At 44.5% G+C, this 23,490-nt stretch overlaps 1 protein-coding gene across 1 annotated transcript in view; it reads left to right on the top strand.

Annotated features, from left to right (window-relative positions):
* The first annotated feature begins 8,412 nt into the window (after positions 1–8,412).
* LOC120948146 (PE-PGRS family protein PE_PGRS16-like) overlaps positions 8,413–23,490 on the top strand; it is a 67,938-nt gene continuing 52,860 nt past the window's right edge. Inside the window, exons 1-2 of the mRNA XM_040364170.2 lie at positions 8,413–8,537; positions 9,465–9,534. The gene's annotated coding sequence lies outside the window, so the exon portion shown is untranslated. The remainder of the gene's footprint in view (positions 8,538–9,464; positions 9,535–23,490) is intronic.

The following is a 23,490-nucleotide window of genomic DNA, read 5'->3' as shown; positions in this document are numbered from 1 at the left end:
TAGCGGGAAGGACTGGTTAGTAGACGAAGTATCAAATACTCTGTCCACTCTGTTGCTGTTTGCTTCTCCTCCGTTACAACCCTGCAACTCTTGCTGAGGGCCAAACCTTCGCGTGGTCTGCCGGAGAAGCTCGGTTCGTAACACTTATGGTAAGCTTGCTAACATCAGTTTAAATAATCAATTGCATCGTGCTGTGTGCTGTGGTAGCTGATAGCTTTACCACCGTTTTTTTTTTTTTTTTTTTTTTTTTTTTTTTTTGCAAAAACCCCTCCCGGAAACACCTTGACGAAAGTTTTCACTTTTATCTCGTTAAAAGTTTAACATAAACTACCCCTGACACGTGTCTTGTGCAATTTTCCTCCACCCTGCTCGCTTCAAAAACTCTCCACGTTGATGTTGAACTTGACATCATTACATTGGATCCGTGCGCCTTCTTGCGCCTTCTTGCGCTTCCTTGCAAATACAGATAGAAGCTCCCTTTTCCCTCCATTACCACCCGAGCGATACTATGCTTTTATGAAGATTAAAGTTTCATAAAATTTTAATACCCTCGTCGTAAAAGTACAGCGTCATCCAGGTACGTCAATGCCAGGTACTGGACTAGTGAGTGCCGCTTAATACATTACCCTATTTGCCTCCCGGGAGTCGTTCAGTGAAGGTGAGCTTAGGTCGACGGGATAATATCGTCCACCTGGGAGAGCTGCATTGTGTGGCAAAAGGGACAGAAAACAGCAACAACAAACAACCACAAACAACCTACCCTCCCAAGAATTTACCGAACGAATCTGTCAATCTCCGGGATGTGCCGGAGTGGCACGCTAGCATAAGTTAATTATGTTCTCGATTTTAATGTTTAATTTGGCAGTTTAATTAAAATTGCTTTCCCGTATCCCTTGTATCGGGCGCTGGTTGTGCGCTGGATGACCTGTTCCAGCCCACCGACTGGAAATCTCCACTTTCATGCGCATTTCATCGCACCTCGCGCGCCTGTGCGCTGCTGGTATAAGGAAGTAGGCGGAAATGCAGCAGCTTCTGGAACGTGGCCAAACTTCTTTTTTTTTACCCCATCAAACCGATCACAGGGAACCTGTCGTGGTATTTGTTAGCGAGTTTTAGCTTTTCCAGGCGGGACCCATTGCGACGCGGTTTGCACGGAGATGGCCGTTAGCTGTTTGCGATGCTTGTCGCATTTGCGCGGGATTTTGATATTGATTTTGAATCTCGTGAGCTTCGATCTTTCCTATCGAAATTGCCCGGCCCTGGTGCTGACTGGTGGCTGTTTCACCGAACGTACGCGCTGCACATTTGCGTATGAATGCGTGAATTGCGCCAAAGCAAATCGAGTTTGTCAACAGCGGGAGTGTTGCAGAGCGAGCGGGTAGCTGCATCAAATTTGGGTAGCCAGAAGTTTGCCCCATCACCTCCACCGCCCACAGCTACACTAACGTCAACCAGCTAACGAATGTTAATGGAATGAACGTCATTTGAATATGAAACAATTTGAAAATTGCCACACCGCAACGCAACCACGAGATGTGTGTCGTCGTATGGGGGTCGTCTGGGGCTGCAGGCTCATTAGCGGGATGCTGGGCCGCCGCCCGGTAGCGGCAGTGGTTGCGGTACAGTAGATGGGGTGCAGTTTGTGTTGATTTCGCCCTTCTCTTACCCGCATCTCTGTCGTGTTTAGCCGTGTCGTAGGATAGATTTGGATTGACTGTCAAACAATTTGGGTCGCATTGGGAAAGGTTAAGCGATCGATTCGGGTTTTGGCAAGCTTGTGTTTATGCTCATTCCATAATAAGGGTAGCGGGAATGATTAATCCAATTCAAAGTAATGATTGGCAGAAGAAACATGTATGCAGAAAAAGGGAAATCAGATTTCAATCAAATTATTTATGTAAAGATAATCACAGATCACCACATTTTATACGTTCATCAAACCGAAGAGAGTCGAATTACTGAAAATATTGTGTATAAAATAAAAATGTAGTGGAGGTCCGGTAATATCATCAAATCAACTACATGTTGTTAAATCGGGTGAGTTGATGATACCACGGAACCACTACTACTTATAACGTCATAGGTTTAAGCCTAATATGGACCTTTCTCCTGTACAAGGACTGCCTATCCGACTGCGTGGTATTATATATGTCTCGAAAGCCTGTATAATCCAATGAGAAGAAGAAGAACAATAAGAAGAAGAAGGAGAAGAAGCAAATTTATTCCTTTTCTAATTATATGTGCTTATAAAATGACCTTAGAGTTTTATGGATTTACTCTAAGATAAGTATTTTCCAAAATACCTCAAGAACATATGACTCTCTGGAGTGCCTTGCCATTTAGGTTAACGTCCTGAAGGCCGCCTACAAGATCCTGTCCCAGATCCTGTTCTGCAGACTTGCGCTACCTTGCTACAAATTTTGTCGGCAGCTACCAAGCTGGGTTTGTTGGTGGCAAATCCACCACCGACCAAATTTCCACTCTACGGCAGATCCTCCAGAAGTGCCGAGAGCGCCAAATCCCAACGCACCACCTGTTCATCGACTTCAAGGCGGCCTACGACACTATACACCGGAAGGTACTAGAAAGCATCATGCAGCGGTACCACTTCCCTGGGAAGTTGATTCGGCACTTAGAGGCCACTATGAACGGGGTGCAGTGCAAGGTGAGAGTATCGAACTTGACGTCGGAATCGTTTGAATCTCACAGGGGTCTGAGCCAAGGTGACGCTCCTGTCAGCTCTTCAACATCGACATTGGAAGATGTCATTCGAAGCGCGACAGACAACGACATCCGTGGCACGATCCTCTACCGATCTCTCCAATTTCATGGCTTCGCAGATGACATCGACATCATCGGCAGGACAACAGCGAAGGTGTGTGAGGCGTACATCCGACTCAAACGCGAAGCAGCAAGAATTGGATTGAGAACCAATGCGACGAAGACGAAGTACCTGCTTGCCGGTGACTCAGACCATCTGGGAAGCAGTGTATTAGTTGACGACGACAGTCTCGAGGTGGTAAAGGAGTTTGGTATCTCGGGACGGTTACTTTGGACCACGACATCATAAGCGGAATCCGGAGACGCATTGTGCTGGGGGAATCGGGCATACTATGGGCTTCACCGACTGCTGAGATCCAGAAGACTTCGAGCCTGCACGAAATGTGCGATATATCGCACATTGATTCGCCCGATGGTCCTCTATGGACACGAGTCCTAGACCATCCGAGCGTAGGATGCAAACGCTCTGAGCGTGTTTGAGCGACGCATCCTCCGGACCATCTTTGGCGGTGTGTTCGGGCATGGAGCGTGGAGGAGAAGGATGAACCACGAGCTTCCTGAGCTGTACGGTGGATCGAGCATCCCGGCGGTGGCGAAGGCTGGCAGGATACGATGGCTGGGGCATGTCATGAGGATGCCGGGCTCATGCCCCACCAAGAAGGTGTTCGACAGCTACCCCCAGCGATCGGCATAAGGCGCAGGGGAGCACAGCGAACTCGATGGCTGAATCGCGAGGTGAAGCGAGACCTGACGGAGATCGTGTGTTTGCATGGATAGGAGGCTGCAGCCAAGGAACGAGCATTCTGGAGAATTGTTGTTGACCGGGCCATGTCACATCGACGTGCTCTATCGTGAGCAGGCCAACAAGAGAGAGAGAGAGAGAGAGAGAGAGAGAGAGAGAGAGAGGGAGAGAGGGAGAGAGAGAGAGAGAGAGCTATGGGTAATCCAGTAGATCACTGATAGACAATCCCATTCATGGTGTAAGCATCCCTAGACCGATTACGATTATTGCGTCTAATAAGAAAAAATATCAATATCTATTTCCACAACACGACAACCTTAATCAAGACCAGTTATTGTTACATTTAATCTATGAAAAACTAGTAACGTTATTCATTCATCCTCAATTGAATTCATTTAAAACATAGTAATTCTATCCGTTGTCTCTATACATAATTTTAATCTCCAACCATTTTGGCCCACGTTCTTTCACAAATCGGTGAAAATTAATCGACTGCAGACAGTTTAAAATCAATGTATAAAATCACAGCAGAAAGGGTATGTTGAGTATTTCCCTCACAAGAGGAACATGTTTCACTAGCTCCCGCATTATAGACCGAACGTCCACCGTATGGTCAAATCACAGCATCACTATCGTTTGGTAGAAAGTCAACGATCAATGCTTAGCAGCAGCACCACCGCTAGTACGGTAACAGCCACCATTGGACATAAAACCAGAGCAACCTTTTTCCATCCTCCAACACCTACACACAAACGTGCAGACGAACAATCACGCTCTGAACCACACGGTGCGGTGTGCTGCCTTCGACCATGTTTGAACGGAAAATCCCTTCTTGTTGCAAAAACCCAACCACCCAACCGTTCTGCCCGGACATGAAGCAGGGGCCGATTTTCCCACCGTGAAGCTCAAACACAGTCGCGCGGGGGGGGAGGGGTAAGCAATCCCGTTTAAATTTCGATCGGCAAAAGGTGACAACGCACATAACTAGCTGCCGCCGGTCCGTTTTTGGCGCTGGTGATGGCGGGTGGGCGGAAACTCCGTGCAAGGGATCCAAGGGAAAATCCTTCGCTAAACCACAACCATCCTCTGGCAAAGCGTACGACTTGCTGGCTTATGATAGCGGTGTATCGTTGGACGGTGTTTGGAACGCGTGCCTTTTTTTTTTGTCACCCCTTTCTCCACCAGCGGAACAGCTTCGACCGTACGAACAGCTCATTTAAGTTGGGCGGGTTTGTTTCGTGCCAGTTTGCACCGGAAGACGATCGACAAGAGCCAATTGTCGCGTCGCAGTGATTTCGTGCAAAGCGGGTTGAAACATCCTGCCCATTGGAACTGTCTCTGGGGGAGGGTGGGGAGGGGGTTTTTTTGTTGGGACAGTGAAATTGCAGTAATCATCGGCAAACGAGCCAAGGTCTGCCCTGGGAGAGCGTTGTTGGTGTTCCGGGGGAAACATTCGACATCCATATGGCGGGTTTTGGTCGTGCAAGATGACACACAGGTTCTGCGAAATGATGATTGTTCTACAGCATGGTGCACGTCCGTTTGCACCATGCAGTTGCTACACCTGTGCTTGCGAGTCATTGCCATTGAGAGCATAGCAAGTTGTACTATCACAAGGTTTTATGCTGGGAAAGATATGCTTCATTTGATAGTATACAACTTCAGCTTTTCATTTCAATCAGCTTGAAAATGGAATTCCTTTAATATCATTAGAGAAATTAGTAATTAGTTGAGAAAATATTGATTAAATTCATAATCTATCAAGACACAAATAACACCTTTTTTTTCCTAAACTCATTTTTGCATTTGGACGTATTTATCAGAACGATCCTAAAGTCTTTTTCCGCCTCCTTTATTCCACCGGAAGTGGCAAACAAAAGCCGAACTTAATTTTGCCGACACTTTTCAAAGTTCACGCCAAAAGCTAATCGAAGTATGCGAAAAGGAAAGGTCGCTGGAAGAAAAGGTGGAGCCAGAAAATCAAGTGCTGACAATGACGGGAAAAGCTTCATACACACAAAGACATTTATGCAAAAAAACAAAATCCCTCCCGAACCGCCATCCCTCTGAAGAAGCTCCAGCAACGATTCCAGCAAGACGGCATTAGCATAATGATCTGAGAAAATTAAAATAATTAGGCACGAATTTTCCGACAAATCGGTAACATAGGGCACGGTACCGGAACGATCAGCGATTCAGCAGCCGAGGTAGTTGACTGGCAACACGCCCGCCCTACCCACGGGTGGGATTGAAAAAGACATTGGCTTGCGTCTTGTGCGTAACACCAAACCGTAACGGTAAGAGCAATGAACGGCACACCAATGGAATCAGCAAGGAAGGTTCGCAGAGAAACGTACAGAAGCACAGCGGTAGAACGGTTGATGAGTAAGGAGGAAAGGCTCCCAACCCCAGTACCGTCGTCTTCTGCTTCGTGCGTAAGTTTCCGGCCTTCTGTCTGGCTGCCTGACTGTGCCTGCTGCTTGTGTGTTTTCGTGCGTTTAGCGTCGCTCCCAGCGGATGCTGTAATGAGTATGCTCCACTTTCAATTGCCGTTATCGTCCCGTGGGGGAAGAAACGATCCTTTTAATACCCGCAGGATGCTTCCAAAACGGGATCCCGGGGGGTGGTGGCACATGGGCGATGATATGTTTATGTTTGTCTTTGATTTCATTTCAACCCGAGCTCGGCAAGTGATGAAATAATTTTGAAGTTTTAAAGGCATGAAAGGCGAAAAGTTCAAAGGTTCGCAGATGGTGCGAATAAAATTTCGGGTGAAATAATGATTTTACTTTGCGAGTCAATTTGAGTATTGTAAAGTCTGTTTAGTATTTCTTTTTATTCTGTATAAGTCGAGCTGAATCGTTACCCAAATAATTAAAATGTGTTGGTGGCCTTAGACATTTAAATTTAAAATACTAAACCAGCGTTAGGTCCCCTATGTACAAGAAAATACTCCTAAATGTATGCAATCTGCATCACAACCGATCGTTTTCTTACAACTCATTGAAAAACATCCAAGATCTCATAGAATTACTGCAAATGTGTATGATCTAAATTCATGTAAAAGCTACACCAATACATTCCTTATAGTTGTAACCCAATTATTCTCTGCTTCAACTTCTTCCCGTCGCGCTAATACTTGCGCCAATGCTTTTATCATCTTTGTGGCCAACAAATAGCCTGCAGCAAACATGTGTACCGAAACTTCTAATGGCGAAAAGATCTAACAAAACGCAAAAGCAAATATCGTAGCCTCCCGACCCGACAGCATTTGCCTTCCTGATCAAGATTCCTCCTAATCCTTCCCAAACCCCCAAATTCCACGGAAATCGAGCACCCAGCAGCAAGACAAACATCCAGCACAGCGCACACCACACCCTAATGTGGAGAGCAAACTTTTATTAATGATAACTCGTCCCCATTCGTCATTAATGGACTCGAATTGAATAAATATCATTCCGAGAAACTATCGCTGGCACGCTAAACTTTTCCCTCAGCCTTATCACATTCTCCTTTTCGTGTATCGATGCAAGGCATATCGAAAACCGATCATCCAAAGCACATTTACTTACATTTACCCTGTGGGAGGGAAACTTTGGCTTTAGCACACACACATAGCACATCCTCCTATTGGATGGGAAAGCACTCTGGGTGGAGAAAGTGCGAAAATGTGGTTGAGAGTGACGTGAATAAAGCGACGGAAAACCCCCATGTCCGTGGTTCGAAGGGAGTGGAGGAAGTTTTCCTTCCACCCTTACACTTCTTCGCTGGCAGCATACACAACCGTACGCGTCGGGTTTATCCCATGAGGTGGGCCGGGTCGATGGTGTGGTGGCTTACGCCAAAACTTTGATACTTCATTTACATCATTAGAGTGAATTTTTGGACTATCGTTGCCTAGAACACTTCATCCATTCGTGTGGGGGAATGAAGATCGCGAGCGCCCTAGTCAGGATGCAAACCATTTCAACCTACGGAAGGAGACGCATAGGACGTGACGGGCGAAATGGGGAATAGGGGATGAAAAATCGACTCTGTCCGGTTCACCAATCAATCATCTCAAGATGCGTTACGAGAGGGCTTCTGAACGATATGAAGCTACTTAAAGTGGTGGGCCCATCGTTAGCGTTTCGGTCACCGGTCACGAGAGCGTGCTGTCGTGCGATTTCCCCGCCAAACGTAGCTCTCTCCGGTTTGCTGCACGTGCGGTATTGTGCTTCTCACGCACCCAGCGAGCGCAATGCCATGAGCGAGAGAACCGGTTCGGCAATCGGAACAACGTCGGGAAAGCATTCGCGTACGAGACCGATTGGCTGAATACCGACTGCAATAGATGACTCGGATCGAAAACTTTTACTATAATAATTTTGCTGCTTTTTTTAATTTACTATACAACTTCTAGAATGATCTATAAAAACTAGAAACAACAACGTAATCTTAAAATGATAAAAAAATATTTTAAATGGAAATCTCAGAAAAGGTTTTGAGTGTTTAATAAATATCGAAGGAAGGAACTAAGTATTTCAAAATTTCATATCGTATTTGCCAACCTTATTCAATATTTAATTAACATTGAAAGGACTTTTGGTAGAAAAGTGTAAATTTGATGTAAAACATTTTTTCTCATTCATTTAATGTCATATTTTTAAAAACTACTTAAGAAATTATTAAAACATAATTATGCTTTAAAATTATATCATTTAGTTCCTCCAATTAATTTTACAATTCTTATACGTCAAAACACTCCTCAACCCTTATTTTGGAAAACGCTCCGTGTACATTACAACCGCAGTGTGTATGCTGTCAATCGAAGCAACCGAGCACGAACGCACACAAAACCGGACCGACCGACCGAAATGCGTCGCTAGTGGTTACACTTAGTGCATCTCTGCCCGTCGTCCCGTACGGCCGTGTCTGTGAAGGTGTGTTGTGCTTTACGTAGCGAAGCGTTTCGCTGTTCGGTGTGTGTTTTAACGTAGACCGCCTCGACGTCGCTAACCCATCAGTGGCAAAGGTGTGTGTGTTTCGGTGGGCCATCTAATTAGCTTTGCATTTAATTACAACCTGTAAACAAGTGTTTCCTGCGTACAAAAGCAAGGTGACAGAATCCAGAAGCTTTATTTTGCCGTTTCGTATAGAAAAAAAGCTACCTCTTTCTGCGTTGACACACAGTAGTACAGTCTGTGCCTTTTATGGAAGGATTCGAAAACCAGATGTGACACAACGGTCGGTCGAGGCCACCGTAGCCACTCAAAGCCGTCCTTGATTGTTTTCTCACAAAACCCCGCACGAACGGGCGAGCGAAGGAAACCGCGTGCACCGGAAGGAAGCTTCACGCTTCCGGTAACTGTGGAGGAAAATAATAGCACGCGTGCATTGTGCCCGCGAGGACACACACTGAATTCCTTCGACATTTGTGATCGGGTGGCACGTTTTGGTGGGCGAAACTTTCGAAACTTTGCACCCCCGCCATCCCGGTCACGGCTTTATGATTTATTAGACGTTGTGTACTCTGCACTAGTGTGTGTGTGTGAATGTGAGTGTATGTGTGAAAGGCGTATGTGTATGTGTGTGTGTGTGTGTGTGTGTGTGTGAGAGCAATGAAGTGCGTGTGCATGATTGTGAGCATTTATTGGCATTGAATTGTGTGTTCCAGCACAATGGGAATTGATGTTGTTGTGATTGTGTGAGTTCGCGATACCGGTGTAAATAAATAAGTCGCAAGTTGCGAACGGGAATGAAAGTTGGCCCAACTGAGCAACGCTATTTGTTGCTGATGCCGTATTGTGCGCCGAAGAAAGAAATTACAAACAAGTGGAATACGCGCGATGAAGCTGCAGTGAATACAATCGGACGCACACTTCGTTTGTAGCAAACACGAGGAATACAAGGGAGTTGCAATTGTTACCATTTTTGTTCTGTTTCGTTTTCGTTTTCACAGCTGCATCAAAGGTTAGCGTTTGGAGTGTGTGTATAGCTGAAACAATATATAAACAATCTTGAATATAAAGGTAAGCAGAGCAGTCGTTTTAAATTAAATAACTTTTAAGCTACTCACGAAAACTGTTCTTATGGGTTCTCAGTCATACTAAACACGCTACAGTTACCATAAGAATTATTTTTATCATAACACGCATACTTCTACATTGAATATTTTCGAGAAAGAAATTTTTAAACTTTTTTTATTAAATAATCAACTACTATCCTACACCAAGTCGAATGAGTTTCGCCATCACCTACAGTGGAAAGTTCCGCATAATCTCTGGCGTGCAGATGTTGACATCCTGTCGTCGTCGGCTACGATATGCTACCCCACATGTCATCGCGCTTATCTAGCGTTCTACACCTGCTCACCGTACTGTGCGCGACGCTGATATCTGCAAAGAGGACGACTATCACAGAAACATAGATAGAGAGAGAGGGAAAAAACAATTTTGTAATAAATCGCATTCCATCCTATCGCTCGTTCGGGGTCGGTAAATCGAGAATGTCGTAGAAGTCGCCGCCGTCGGTCCCATAATTGTCTTGCGATGGCCCGCGGCAGTACGGCAGTACGAAAAAGCACTCGAGGTTATCAACAAACGGGGCTCCGTGGTACACCAACACCGACACGATTCAGTGCGCTGTGCTGTGCGTGAGAGCACCAACACCACCACTACTACGCACACCGTATTGAATGTCGATCGGTCGTTTGATCATGCTCGAGCCGTAATCATTGCTGGGGCGAGATGTTGATGGGGTAGGAGCTACTAACCCTTGGGGGTGTATCAGCTTCTTTGCTACGTCAATGTTGATTATGAGTCGCTTTTGATGTATTATTAGAGTTTATATAGCTTTTATAAATTTTTAACCCATTGTGTATCTTTTGTCTCCTTTTTGTTGAAATCATTTTCTTAATCTCTGTATTTTATGAACAACAGTTCTTTCCAGAGGCTGGAATTAGTGGATGAATTTGTCAAAGATGCTGTTTGATCAGAATTGCTTTATATTCATTGTAGGTAAAAGTAATTTTAAGATCTGTCACATGTAATGTTACTTATGAAATGATAGCTATACTAAGCTATAAGAGCTTTATTTTCAATTGTTTCGTTCAAAGAAAAAAACAGTTATTATTCAAAATGTTCATACTTAATTGACAGTTTATTTGTCGTCATAGATTTGGTTGATCTCGACAATGAAACATCTCAATATCGTCCTGTTTTTCGTTTTTAGGGTGTAGTTAAATATCGTTAGTATTAGAAACATTTTAATTATTTTTAACATTTATTGACATTTAACATTTTACTTAAAAAATATTGAAAAATGTATCGACAATATATTTGTACTTCCACAGGATATTTATAAGCAGAAATGAACTAACCTGGTCGAGCATGGACGGTTCATATGATTTAGGCTGAGATTTTTGACTTGATTTTTGAATTTCTGAATTTTTTTGACATAAGTCCTTCCAATCCTTTCAATCGTAAAAACGTTAAATGTTAAACTTCATTTTAATGATAGTATAAAGATAATGAACATCGAAAGCATTCAAAGTGACACTTATGTTCCAAAAAAAATAAGGAAACAAAGTAAAAATATAATTGCCACAAAACACAAGCCGGCAACTAAAAACACATTTAAAAAATCCAAACTAATAACGCTCACACATTGTTCGCACAGTTGTATTGCATATAATTTTTACAATTTTGTATTTTGGATACTTTGTTAAGACTTATTTACCTTGACAGCGACGAAATGACAACGAAGGGTTTATACGAGATTTGTGCATTACTGCTACTTTTAGCCGCGAGGTTCCATCCGAATGAATCGCTCGTTTCTTGGCTCGCGTGCTGTGTTTGTGTGTGTGTGTGTGTGTGTGCGTGTGTATTGAGTGTTGGTGATGGCGTTTTATGTTTTTTTTTGCGCGTTGCCGTTGTCTCTTGCTTTGCCCCACCATGCCATGTATTCCATTTACGGCCTGATGCGCTCGAAGCTCCGGTAACCTTCCGTAAGGCCCAACCGGATTCTCCACCCGGAGGCACCCCTCCCGCACGCCATTAAATCTGAATCGGCGATCGACGTAAAAGCATTCCCACCACCACCACCACCGTCATCATCATCGTCATCATCATCATCCCCTATTCTAGCACCTTTGAAATCGAAACGGTCTTCAAAGGGAGACGGACAGAGAGAGCGAGCGCACAGAAGAAAAAAAAACGTTGGGGCCGCAATTTTGGGAGTGCGCGAAAATGGTTTGTGCGGTGTTTGTTTGGGTGTTGTTTGTATCCATCATCGGTTGGGGAGTCATCGAGCAGCCGTTGTTTGGGTGGCCCCACCACCACCACCACCACCAATGTTTCGACGTTCTCCCCCAGCCCGTGTGCGCTCAGTGTGCCCGGAACAAGTTTTGGCCCAGGTTTCACGCGCGAATTGTGCGAACGGTAAGGCCAAACTCAACCAAACTGTCAAAAAGTGATTAGCCAGGAAAGTTTAGAAAACCCCAAAAACCACAACCGCAGAGCGAGTGAACGGAAAAAGTTTATTGCCAACAAGATTTGCAGAAGGGCTGGCAGCAATGAATCACTCAATGAAAATGGTGCATTGACAATAATGGGTTTACGTCATCTCGCCGCGATCGAATGATCGAATGGTTTGAATTGCTCGGGATGTAACGAACGCTTGCTTGTGGTGTTACAATATATTTCGAATCGAACGCTTGTCAATGCTTGCAACCAGAATGAAGTAATTTTGTAAAATATTCCTTGTATGTTATACGTATTTTTAGTATATTTAGTTTTTTTATAACAACTAGTCTACGTATGACTTTAATTTAATTAATTATAACTCCCCCTATTATACCCCCATGGTTCGTTTTGCTTCGTCTGCAGCCCGCTAGCGAATTATTATTTCATATTTTGTTGTCCAGCCAAACAAAAGCACCTTGGGCCCCATGGGCAGCCATTTTAATTTATTTGTTTAATATACCAATTAGTGGATTATAGGCTTAAATGAGTAATCATCAAATGCGTTCGCCCGGTGGGCGGGTGCTCCTATGCGGCGTGGGTAACCTCGAAATTAACACCATGAACTACGGTTATGTTTTACCTCGCGTTTACTGCCTCATCCACCCCAACGGAGAGGGTGGAAAAAATACTCCTCTATTTTACCAGACTCGGTCGTCATAATTTCATACAGATCGTATGAAAAAAGTGCCCTTTTCACTTTCTCTCTCTTGTTTCCTCTTACACGTTCCCCACCATCCAGGTTGCATATAAAACTGGATTATAAACTTGCCACGTGTTTCTAATTCGATTAGCTCTGGCGGAGCTACTGCATAAGCGTAAACAGCCCCAGTGGGAGAGACAGAGAGTATGTGGGTTTGAAAAGTTGATCACTCATAAGCGGGAAGCAGATGGGAATGATGATGCAGCGAGAGTAAAATTAGATCGACATTGCATATGGTTTTGGGGGGGTGGGGGGGGGGATTGTTTACTCTCCAGTGCGACAGTAAATAAATTTGTACCGATGGAAAATCGTGGGAAAGCTGTTTAATAAGTATTTGCTTTTTAATGATTCGTAAAACGCTTTTGGAACAGCTGTAAGACGAAATACATAAGTTAAAAAATTGTGCCAATTATACAGCTTTATAATGCTGATATTTACTTCACAATATCGGGATGAATCTCTCTCTCTCTTATTTGAAAGGCGATGTAATTGTCCAATAAGAGAGGGTTTCAAATTACAGAGGTTGAAAGTGAATGAAAGGTCCCTACAAACAAGAAAGAGACAGAACATATAGTATGCAGCCTTATCGCGCGGCTACATGAGGTGAAATATACAGCGAAATGAACTATTTGACAGGTGAAATATCTGACAGGTACAGCTAAAGGGTTGGGGGAGACACAACATCCGCTTTCGAAATTCTATTAAAAATAATTGGCCGTATCGGGGTGGTCGTTCGTCGAAGAACGTTCGTCGCTCATGAGTGGACAGGGTTGTACCACTAGATTGGGCAGAACAAAATCTATACGGTTTTCTAAATTTTGATCATAGACGGCTATGAAATGAGTGAAAATGAGCGTCGCGGCGAACGTTCCCGGGAACGAACGACCACCCCGATACGGCCGAATATCTTTTTAAGCAGAACATTCTCTAATTGGAAAAAAATTATGAACTGTTGATTTGACGAAGTACTCGATATTGAAGTTAAATTTAATGGATTTAATTACGATTTTGTGCACGTTATTTGTTTGCATTGCACATCAGCTGGTTGCTGTGATGCTTTATCCGTCGGATATTTCGCCTGTCAAATAGTTCATTTCGCTGTATATTTCACCTCATGTAGCCGCGCGGTTAACTTTTGTTATAGGAAACTGCGAACAGGATTGCCAATTTGAGCATTCATCATTCAATAACCATGGCAACACCATACACAAATAAGAGGGTATTTTTCAAAAAGATATTTTTCGTATCCTTTCCTGGCGCTCCCTGTGAAGCATTTAGATAAAAGCAACCTGGAACAAGATTCATCTAACTAAATGCCCCTTTTTGTCTAATGCTTTCATTTGTTTCACGTTTTTTTGTTGTCGTTTATGTATCTTGCATTGACCACAGCACTCTAAACAGCTCACAAAAAAACCCTGCTCGGTGGAAAATCTGCTCTGCATGGTACACCAGCAAACACCTGCTTCCGAGAGTGTCGCAAGAAAACCGGCGCAAGATTCCTCACCAGAAACCGTGTCCCCTCACCCCATCGGGTGTGTAGATGCATGCATATTTGATGCACCTTTTTATGAGCACTAGCAGCAGCAGTAGCAGCAGCAGCAGAACGAAACCACGTACCTAGCACACTGGCAGTCGTCCGTGTCCGTGTGACTGGGGCAGGGGGAAACTTTACTTTTCGGGGCAAAAAGCACAACCACAAGCACTGTGGGAGAGTAGCAGAGTTTCGGTACGTCCCACCCAGTAAACGAGAAGTGTTTGCGCTGTGGCTCGAGCGATGCTGTTTGGATGGTTGGCTGGTTGCTTAAGTGCATTATGCAGGTGTTTAAATGTTTATATTTGTCGAGTGATGATGCTGATGTGAGAGTGATCAAAGGGAGGCAACCAGCACCCCGGGGTGGTGGTGGTTTCTTGTTTGCCTGGAAATGCTTTATAGCACTTGGAAAACGGGACGGGTTAACCAGCATGGGCTGGGACCAGCGTGGTCCGCTGTCGCCGTTGAAGTATCCTAATGTTTGTAGTCAATTAAATAATCTTGTGCAAATCGGTCGCGCGAAGTAGGGTGGATTATTTATGTTTAATAATAACTTAAACTCTCGCCTCTGTAAGACAGAGCTGTCTGTACACCATCGAAATCGTTTCTTTGTACAACTCTATTATCTTCTTTGTACGAACAATGTCTAACATTCCGAAGTCGTTCGATCATCCGCTTGTCTGAGGCATTCGTTGTTCACTCGTGACTCCGCTGAGGGCTTGAGGAACTTGTGGCTTGAAAGGGTGATGCTTGTGGTGATTACAACGAGCTAGAATTAATTGCGCTTGCAACCAGTCTAGTACAACGCGCTGTCTCACGTGGCTTCGTGTGTAGGTCATTATGTGATGACGCCTTGGCAATAATTCAGCGCTCTGTCAAGGCTGGAAAGCTGAAGTCATTCAACCGACTCGGCTCGCGCGCTAATTGTATGCTAAACGTTTCGTGAATGCTAAATGCGTTGTGCTGTGGTTTTCAGAGCAGGATGATCTTTAACTGAGAAAATGTTTGGTTTGTGATGATGTGGTGAGTTTAGGAGATGTTTTTTAGAATCTGAATCTGAAAATATTTAACAAAACCCAACAATTTAGACTTAAATTCAAGAACACAAGTATAACATAATTAAAAAAAATGCTTTCCTTTCATGTCCAGTGACTAATGTCAATCAAAACTCAAAACATGTTAAACATTTTTCATCATTTGTTCGACACAGCATTCTCACATTCATGTTCATCACTCCCACACGGTGGTCGGAAATCGTTGGCCGAGCTGACGAGCTGTTGGTTCTGTTCGAGCAAAAGTGACACATGAACATCTAAAAATAAAAATAGTGCCACATGTTGTCCACTCCTCAGCACTGCTGCTGTAGCCATGCCGTTCATGCCGTCCCGGGTCCTGGGTGCGACCAAAACTAAGCGTACAAATAATTAATACACATACTGCGTCAACATTCTCCTTCCTACCCTGAAAAGCAAGCGAAAAAAATGAAAACACACAAAATAAGCAGATGTTTGAACTTGAAATTTCATTCGTTGAGCTTGAGCGCGCCTGTCTGTTTCCTTTTCTGCGTTTTACGATACGCAAACATTGCATCCGAGCTTCTGCCAGAGACCGAGAGCACCGGAATTTGTGTCTCCAGGCGACATATTGATTTTTCTGTACGCTACGCTGTGTAATTCTTCTTCCTCTTTTTCAGCTTCCTTCTGCTGATCCAACATCTCTACTCCAATGCTTTTCCTTTCCACTTCAGGGTCGTCCGAACAAGAGTTCGTTGTCCGAGATGGGCTCACGGTTCACGCTCCCAGCCGGTACGGGAACACAGGCCCTTTTTTGGCAAAGGTGCACAGTCCCAAAGCTGGGTAGTGTTCACATTTAAAACGAATGGAAATGGGCAACGAACTCAATCGATGGGAGAAGACAAATTCTGTTCCACTTTTCAGTGGTGTAGTGTAGTATGCGTCGTTTCGTCGCACGGCAACGGCTCATCATGGGGCTGAAATTTCCGCGTTACGGGTATCAAATGTGTTTGTGTATCAACAATCGCTGTTGACAGCTGTCATTACCACCATTGCGTGGTTTGATAGAGACGCTGGGCTGGGCTGCATTTGTCTTAATCTCTGGCTAATCGCTTCAGTTCGTCTTCCCCAAAGGTCGGATTTGTGGCACTGGGTAGAGTGTGTAGCTATTTATTCTAAGCGATTAGCTCGTTCGCCGAATGGAATTCATTGCTATCTCGGGAGAGATTTTGTTTGTGCTCAGCGCTATGTTTGCCCTTGGGAAAGCAGACCCAGCGGCTTATCAACTGTTTGCGGTAGAGATGAACATTCAATGATTACCCCTGTAATGTAGCATTATTTGATTAGTGGATTGATTGAGTTTCTCGTAATCTGTAAGGCGATGCAATGTAAACTTGAAGACAAAATGATAGGCAGTAGTAGAAGTAGAACTCACGTTCTAATGCTTTCTTAATCATGTTTTATCAACCCTTCTTCGGCGTTGCAACAGCACTGATGCTCTGAAGCTCTGAAGCTCTCCAATTTCACTCTATTGCAGGCAACAGCATTCCATTTCGATTTCCAGCGTGTTACGTGCTAATGCGTATGTTTAAAGCACCGGCTCCTTTAGTGCCGTTAAGTTGTTTCCCCCCATTCCCGTCTCTAAACCGGACGCAGCTGAACCGGGTGACACATGCATCATATTTATGATACTATAAGCATCCTCAAAATAGCTCACCATTTGCGTATTGCCCGGGCTGGTGAAATATCTTCCGCAAGAGTTTTCTTTTTCCCACTTCCCCTCACAAACGCTGTGTGTCTCTGTGCACAAATGCGATGAAATGTGTCAAATAAAGTGTAGCGAGATGCTTAGAGGTATGAAATGTATTATAAACACCGGGTGAAATATGAGGCACAATGTTTGCAGCTCTCGGGCACGGTTTTCCATACTTTGTTGTTGTTTTCAATTCATTCCCAGCAGTGCATGATGAGCAGCGCCAACACCCTCCTGCTCGATTGAATGTTTTTTTGCGCAATTTTGTTACCATACGGCGTGTCATTAGAATGGAAACACTCCCACCGGGTGAGCCATTCATCATCCATCTAATTTATGACACATATCATGGCATATCACAATCTACAGTGTAGCCTTTTCTAGCTCAAGCTCCAGCGGGCTGTATCGAAGCCTTCGAGAAGCATCATTATTTTCACATACTTCTGTCTACTGAGCGGATCGGCGATCGAGTCCGTAAGCGATACACAATTAACGAATGAGTGGTGGGAAGCAGGAAAGGTAGCTGCTCAATTACACGTCCAATCATCATCATCATTCACTGGTATCGCACAGTACGACCAACCAGACGGATGTTAATATTTATTGTTTCATTTTATTTGCGCTTGTCCTTCGGATGACTTTCGGTTGACACTGAAAAGCGGAAGCTGAATTATCGATTGTGTACGCTTTTTAGCTACAGGGTAGGTGACTTGACTAGGCTGAATGGCATTTGCAAGCTCTACAACGATACAGCTATTGATTAGAAATTAATTGGAGCTACAGGAAATGGTTAAAATAACCTTCAGACTGCTTTAGCTGCAATGAAAAATGTATAAGTTTAATGATTAGAAAATGTATTTTAGAATTAAGGAAATCTCTCATCAAATACTACCTTACAAAGGTCTTCTCTTGTGTTCAAATCTGATATCTTTTAGGGCATTTTTCTTTTAACAGCGTTTTTTCTGGAGTGCTCAAAGCACTACATTAGGTTCGTTTCACGAAAGTAAGAGTTAATAAAGTGTTCCACAGCTATGAGAACTCCTGGAAACCCTGTATTACTTGAGAATTGAAATCTATAGAACATGATGAGCTAAATTCAATAGTTGATATGTTGGTACATCAGTACACTTGGACAATGACCTCAGCAATACCAACAACCACCTACAATTCATGTTTCTTCTTTAGACAGCAATATCCTCTTTTTTGCAGTGTAATAACCTGGGGCAGCCACGGCCGTAACAAAATCCCAGTTTTATTTAACAATTAAACTCAAACAACCCAACGCCAAACATATCGCTTACCTCATCTGACAAACCATCCCAGCATCAAGATTGACACACTCACCACACACACACACACACACACACACACACACACACACACACACACACACACACACACACACACACAAATCATTTATTTGATGTCTTTGTAGTCTGCGGTACAGAGGATAGGGGAAAAATGAAAAGTAAACTCCCAGCATCCCAGCAAAAAGTTGTCCTTGGTTGCAAATAATTCGTGTCATGCTGCCTGCAAAAGGTGGACCAAACCTTGGCACACACTGTGAGGAGCAAAATTCGAAAAGAGCAAAACTTTTTCCCACCCATTTCTCCTGCCCACACCACGGCCGGAGTGTGTTCATTCAACGCGCAACGGGAAGCAACAGCAGTAGCAAAATGAAAAAAAGTGGTTCAACAAAGTCAAACAAACGCGTGCTATCCACCGTTCAGTTTGAGGTTTGGCTAAGGTTAAGCTAACAAATCGTTCTGCTAAGGTTTCCTGTCCGTCCGCCCGCCGACACTTTGCTGTTTACATCTCCTCATCACACGTGGGGCGGACTCCCAAGGTTTTTGTGTGTAAGTGTATGTTTGCTGTCCGGGGAGAGGAAACAAATGAATCATGCAGACTGGACGCGCTGAGAAGCAAAATCAACCACTTCGGACCCCAAACGCGTTGGAAAAGTGTACATAATTTTCCTACTGGACAAACACACGCATCCGGGGTAGAGGAGTGGACCAACAAACGACCCACCAACACAAAAAACTCACCGCAAAGAACCGAAACGCTCGATCCCAAACTGTCTGGCCCGTATGCAGCTGCGTGGTGCTGAGCGCCACCACAAACAATCAAACAGAACTAATGATGTAAACATTCCATCATTTGGAAGGAACGATCGCTTTCCTTCCGTGGCCACGGCTCCACTTGCACAAGGCGAGGCATGGGCACTCGCTCAAAAAAGAAGAAAAAAAACGCCAACACCACGCCTGTTACGTACGTACGATGGGTTCCGGGACGAGCCAAATGAAGAAGATCATCGTTAATTAATGGCAATTGTCGGTTGACATGCGTCACGCGCAAACGTGGGCGTGCGGTGGTTGTTTTTTACGTCGCTCTCTCTGCGCTTTGCCGGTGGAACAACACGTCGTGAAGCGTGGAAAGAGTCGTTCCATGCCTCCGCCGAAATGGTGTTTGGAAGGCAACAGTTTGTCACATGGTAAGCTCTGCGGGGGGGGGGGGCTGGTTTTGTTGGTTCGCTTCTTCGCTGGATGTGTGTTTTTTTTGTACGTTAAAAGCATAAAATAATGTCACCCTGTTGTAACGGACAGGATCACACTGATCTGATGCGTTCCTGCTTGGTGGGTAACCAGTGGCTTTCGACTATGACTTCTCCCGGGTTACCATGTTGAGCACAGCGCCACTCCGAAGCCAATTCATGTTTTATTCAGTGTGACCGTTGATATGGTGATGGTGGTGGTACGGCTTGCTTGGATTTGCTTTGTTTCTTTCTTTCGCAGTTGCGCCCAAAAACACCACGACCACGGTTCGTTTTTATTTACGGTCCCGATGGTGATGGTGGTGATGGTGGTGGTGTCCTGCTAAACACATCCCGTGGAATAATGTTGATGTTAGTTGTTAAATTTAGCCTTGATTTACTCCCGTTCCGTGTGGAGGATTTGACTTCCTGATCCTTCTTTTTTCTCACTCACATTTTTTGTGAGTTTGTTTATCTCTTCACCGTGCTTTGGACGTTGCGGTTGCTCCCTAGGTGGACACGGGAATGAATATCCTGACGTAACGGCATCCATTGAATGGAAGGTGGGGAAAACCCTCCCCATTCCCCATTGCCAGGGAAGGCTGGGATGATTTGAAGCGTTGCGTCATATTACAGGAACCCCAAGAGTGTCCTGACCTTTCGTCCGCTACGGACCAATATGTCCTATGTGGTTGTGTGGTGTATGTGTGCATTATTTAGCAATGCGGGAACGTACGCGTGGCGTCATAATTCGTTCCGACCTTTGCTCCCGGCCCGAACGCTCAGACAACAAACATCAAAAACCACTGCCCTCCATCCTGTTGTGTGATGCCTCGACCCCTCGAAAGTGGAATTGCAAACATTGCCCCCGACAGGAGGGGGGGGGGGGGGGCGATTGTGGTGAACCCCGGAAAGGAGCAAACAAAAACTAAGGGAAACGCGACCGGTAAAGATATCCGGAAGTTTATGAAATCATTTCCCACCGAGGAGGGGAAGCTCTCCCTTTCGCTCTCGCTCACTCTCTCACTCTCCCAAAGCACGAATGCTGCTACTCGGGCGATGGCGTAAAGTGATTCATTAATCTTTTCACACCATTATCAAGAGCGCTCATAATCGTTGCGTTTCATTATTGGCACCTACGAGTTTGGTGGATTTTGCGTTTTTTTTTGCTTGTTGAGAGGATCATTCAATTTCAATTCCTCCCTGTTTTCTGCTTGGTGGATGGTGGTGATGGTGGGTGATTTAATGTTGGTGCAGGTACGTTTGATTTTTTACCGCAGTGTATACAGGCAGCAACACAAAAAAAAAACAGTCAAAAACGAAGAAACGGAAAATTCCAATTTTCTCGTCATTATGGCCTTGGGCGGTGTGGAACCCTCCGGTAGCGGCGGTTGCCTTAATTTTGATTAATGATGAGTGATATTATTGGAAAATGAAAATCTTTTCCATCTTTGCCCAGGGACGGAATGTGGAGTTTGATACAAAAAGGAAGCAAATTGGTGGGAAATTCAATGTTTCTTTCGATGGGAGGGATTTGATGAATTTAACCTTTTTTTTTTGCTTGAAATGATACACCTTCATCTTTGATTTATATTCAAATTCCTCACATCTGAATCATTTCACAAAATTTGCTCTACAAATATGAACATCAAAACGATCTACAAAAACGTTTTCTTTTCAAAAGTGCCTTTCTTGAACAGCTGCAGTTGTCGTTTAATCCGTCAGCGCTTATTGCATATACGCGTTTGCCTAGCGATCAATGCCGATCATACTACTACACACCAAAGAGTGGATGCACATTTCACACACTTGCTTGCTCGTTCCGTTTCCTGGGAAGGCAGTGTTTTTATTTACTCTAGCATTTCATAATCCACCACCCAATTTAATCTCAATTTCGGTCCGAATCTAACCCCTTGCGCGCGCGTTCGATCTACTAAACAAAACGCCAAATGTACGTGAAACCCCTGGCAACCTTTGCTGGTGTATCTCTGTGCGTATGTGAGCCAATCATCCCCACGGGTAAGATACACGCTCATGATGCGCGGGAGGGGCCCCTCGGCTTTTATTATAGTGCCACACGCTCTACACCACGCTGCGGAACGATGTGCGAGATACATTTTTCATGGCGGCCACTAATAAAAGATCATCGCAAGGGCTTCTGAGTGCGAGGGCTGGCAGAACAGGGAAAACCGGCCCGATGATGACGATCATAACGGTTGCGCGTTTGCCTTTTGACGCCAAGACGTCACCGTTTTCGTGAAAAGGAAAAGGAAAGGTTAAACTGAAAGCTAGAATGGATTTGTTTTCAGTACACACACACGCTCACACACCCATACACAAACGCTCTCCTCCCATGAGAATTTGGATGGTTTATCGTTTACATTTTCCGGCAGCAACAACGACAAATATTGCCCAACGCACAAAATCAGCATCGTAATAATGCATATTTGGTTTTGTTATTACGCATTCCACGCGTTGCTGTTTTTCACGCAACAAACTGCTTTGCGCACACACTCAACTCACACACGCGTTCGCGCTGGAGAACGAGGATAGCCCATGGAAACGGGCCGTATGGTTGTATTTTTTTATTTTATTTTGTTTTATCTCGATCCTTATTCGCCATCTTCCGGCGAAGAGCCATACGATATCGGTCGGAGAAGGATCTCAACAGGACGGGAAGGTCTTTGAGGAAGTAATGTGGTGTGTGTGTGTGTGTGTGTGTGTGTGTGTGTGTGTGTGTGTGTGTGTGTGTGTGTGTGTGTGTGTGTGTGTGTGTGTGTGTGTGTGTGTGTGTGTGTGTGTGTGTGTGTGTGTGTGTGTGTGTGTGTGTGTGTGTGTGTGTGTGTGTGTGTGTGTGTGTGTGTGTGTGTGTGTGTGTGTGTGTGTGTGTGTGTGCTATGCCTCTAAATTTACAGCGCAAACATGCAAATAAAGATGGATCGCTGTCGACATTACGTGCACGGCCGTATAAACACTAGCGCCGAGTGCCGAATTTGAACGTGAAAGCACACGCTCTCTCTTTCTACGGCACCAGTTCCGCGTGGACGACAACGACAATGAATGCGTAGGGAATTATTCCACGGATCATGTGTCGCGTGGTGCGTGCGCGGCAAAACCCCGGGCAAACAACGAGATTCGTACCACTTTATTGCGGTGAATTTGCTGAGGTTATGGTGCCTGCCGGTTTTGTTGCGCCCAGCGATGGTGGTGGTGGTGATGGTGGCACAATAATCGTAAATACTGTGAAATTGGTAGAATGGTTTCAAAATCCTTCTACGGCGGCGCTCTCGCGCGCGTAATTGTCAATTTTATGCTGTGAGGCCGCACAGGCGCATGGTTGTCACGCGTGTTTTGTTCTTTTGTTTTTGGGGAGGAGGGGGGGAGACATTTGTTGGTTGAGATGGTGAAAAGAATGGATTGATTTAACGCTTGCTTACGCACATTTTCTTGATGATTTTTAACAGAAGGAGTGTAGGAGCGATTTACACAAACCTTCAGCTATTTTCTGAATTATTGAATTATTTCATAAAGTACAACAGCAACATATTAATTAAATTAACGATGGATGACAAAGATTTGATGAAAAATTTAATTTATGACCGTATTTTTCATCAATTTTTCTTTCTCTTCTTTCCCTTCTTTCTCTCCATTAGGTACGTATCATCGTCAGCTTTAAAACATCCACCCACTTTCTGGCCCCCATCGTCCTCCCATCAACGGGCTCAAGCGGACTCTCACCACCCAACCAGTAAGAATGATTCATTTCTGTCTGTCCCAAAAACCGCTGTCACTTGCAGAACGCCGTAGCGTTAAAATAAATTGTACCATCTTCCTTCCAAACTGTCACTCAGCATTAAAGGGAGTGGCATGATTGAGATTGGAATTTGCGACTTCATCACCACAGCACCACCGTGCGCCTCCATATCGAGCGCG

Source organism: Anopheles coluzzii, chromosome 2 (assembly GCF_943734685.1).
Source record: "Anopheles coluzzii chromosome 2, AcolN3, whole genome shotgun sequence".
In the NCBI taxonomy this organism is placed as follows: Eukaryota; Metazoa; Arthropoda; class Insecta; order Diptera; family Culicidae; genus Anopheles; species Anopheles coluzzii.
This window is presented reverse-complemented; position numbering and strand designations above follow the sequence as displayed.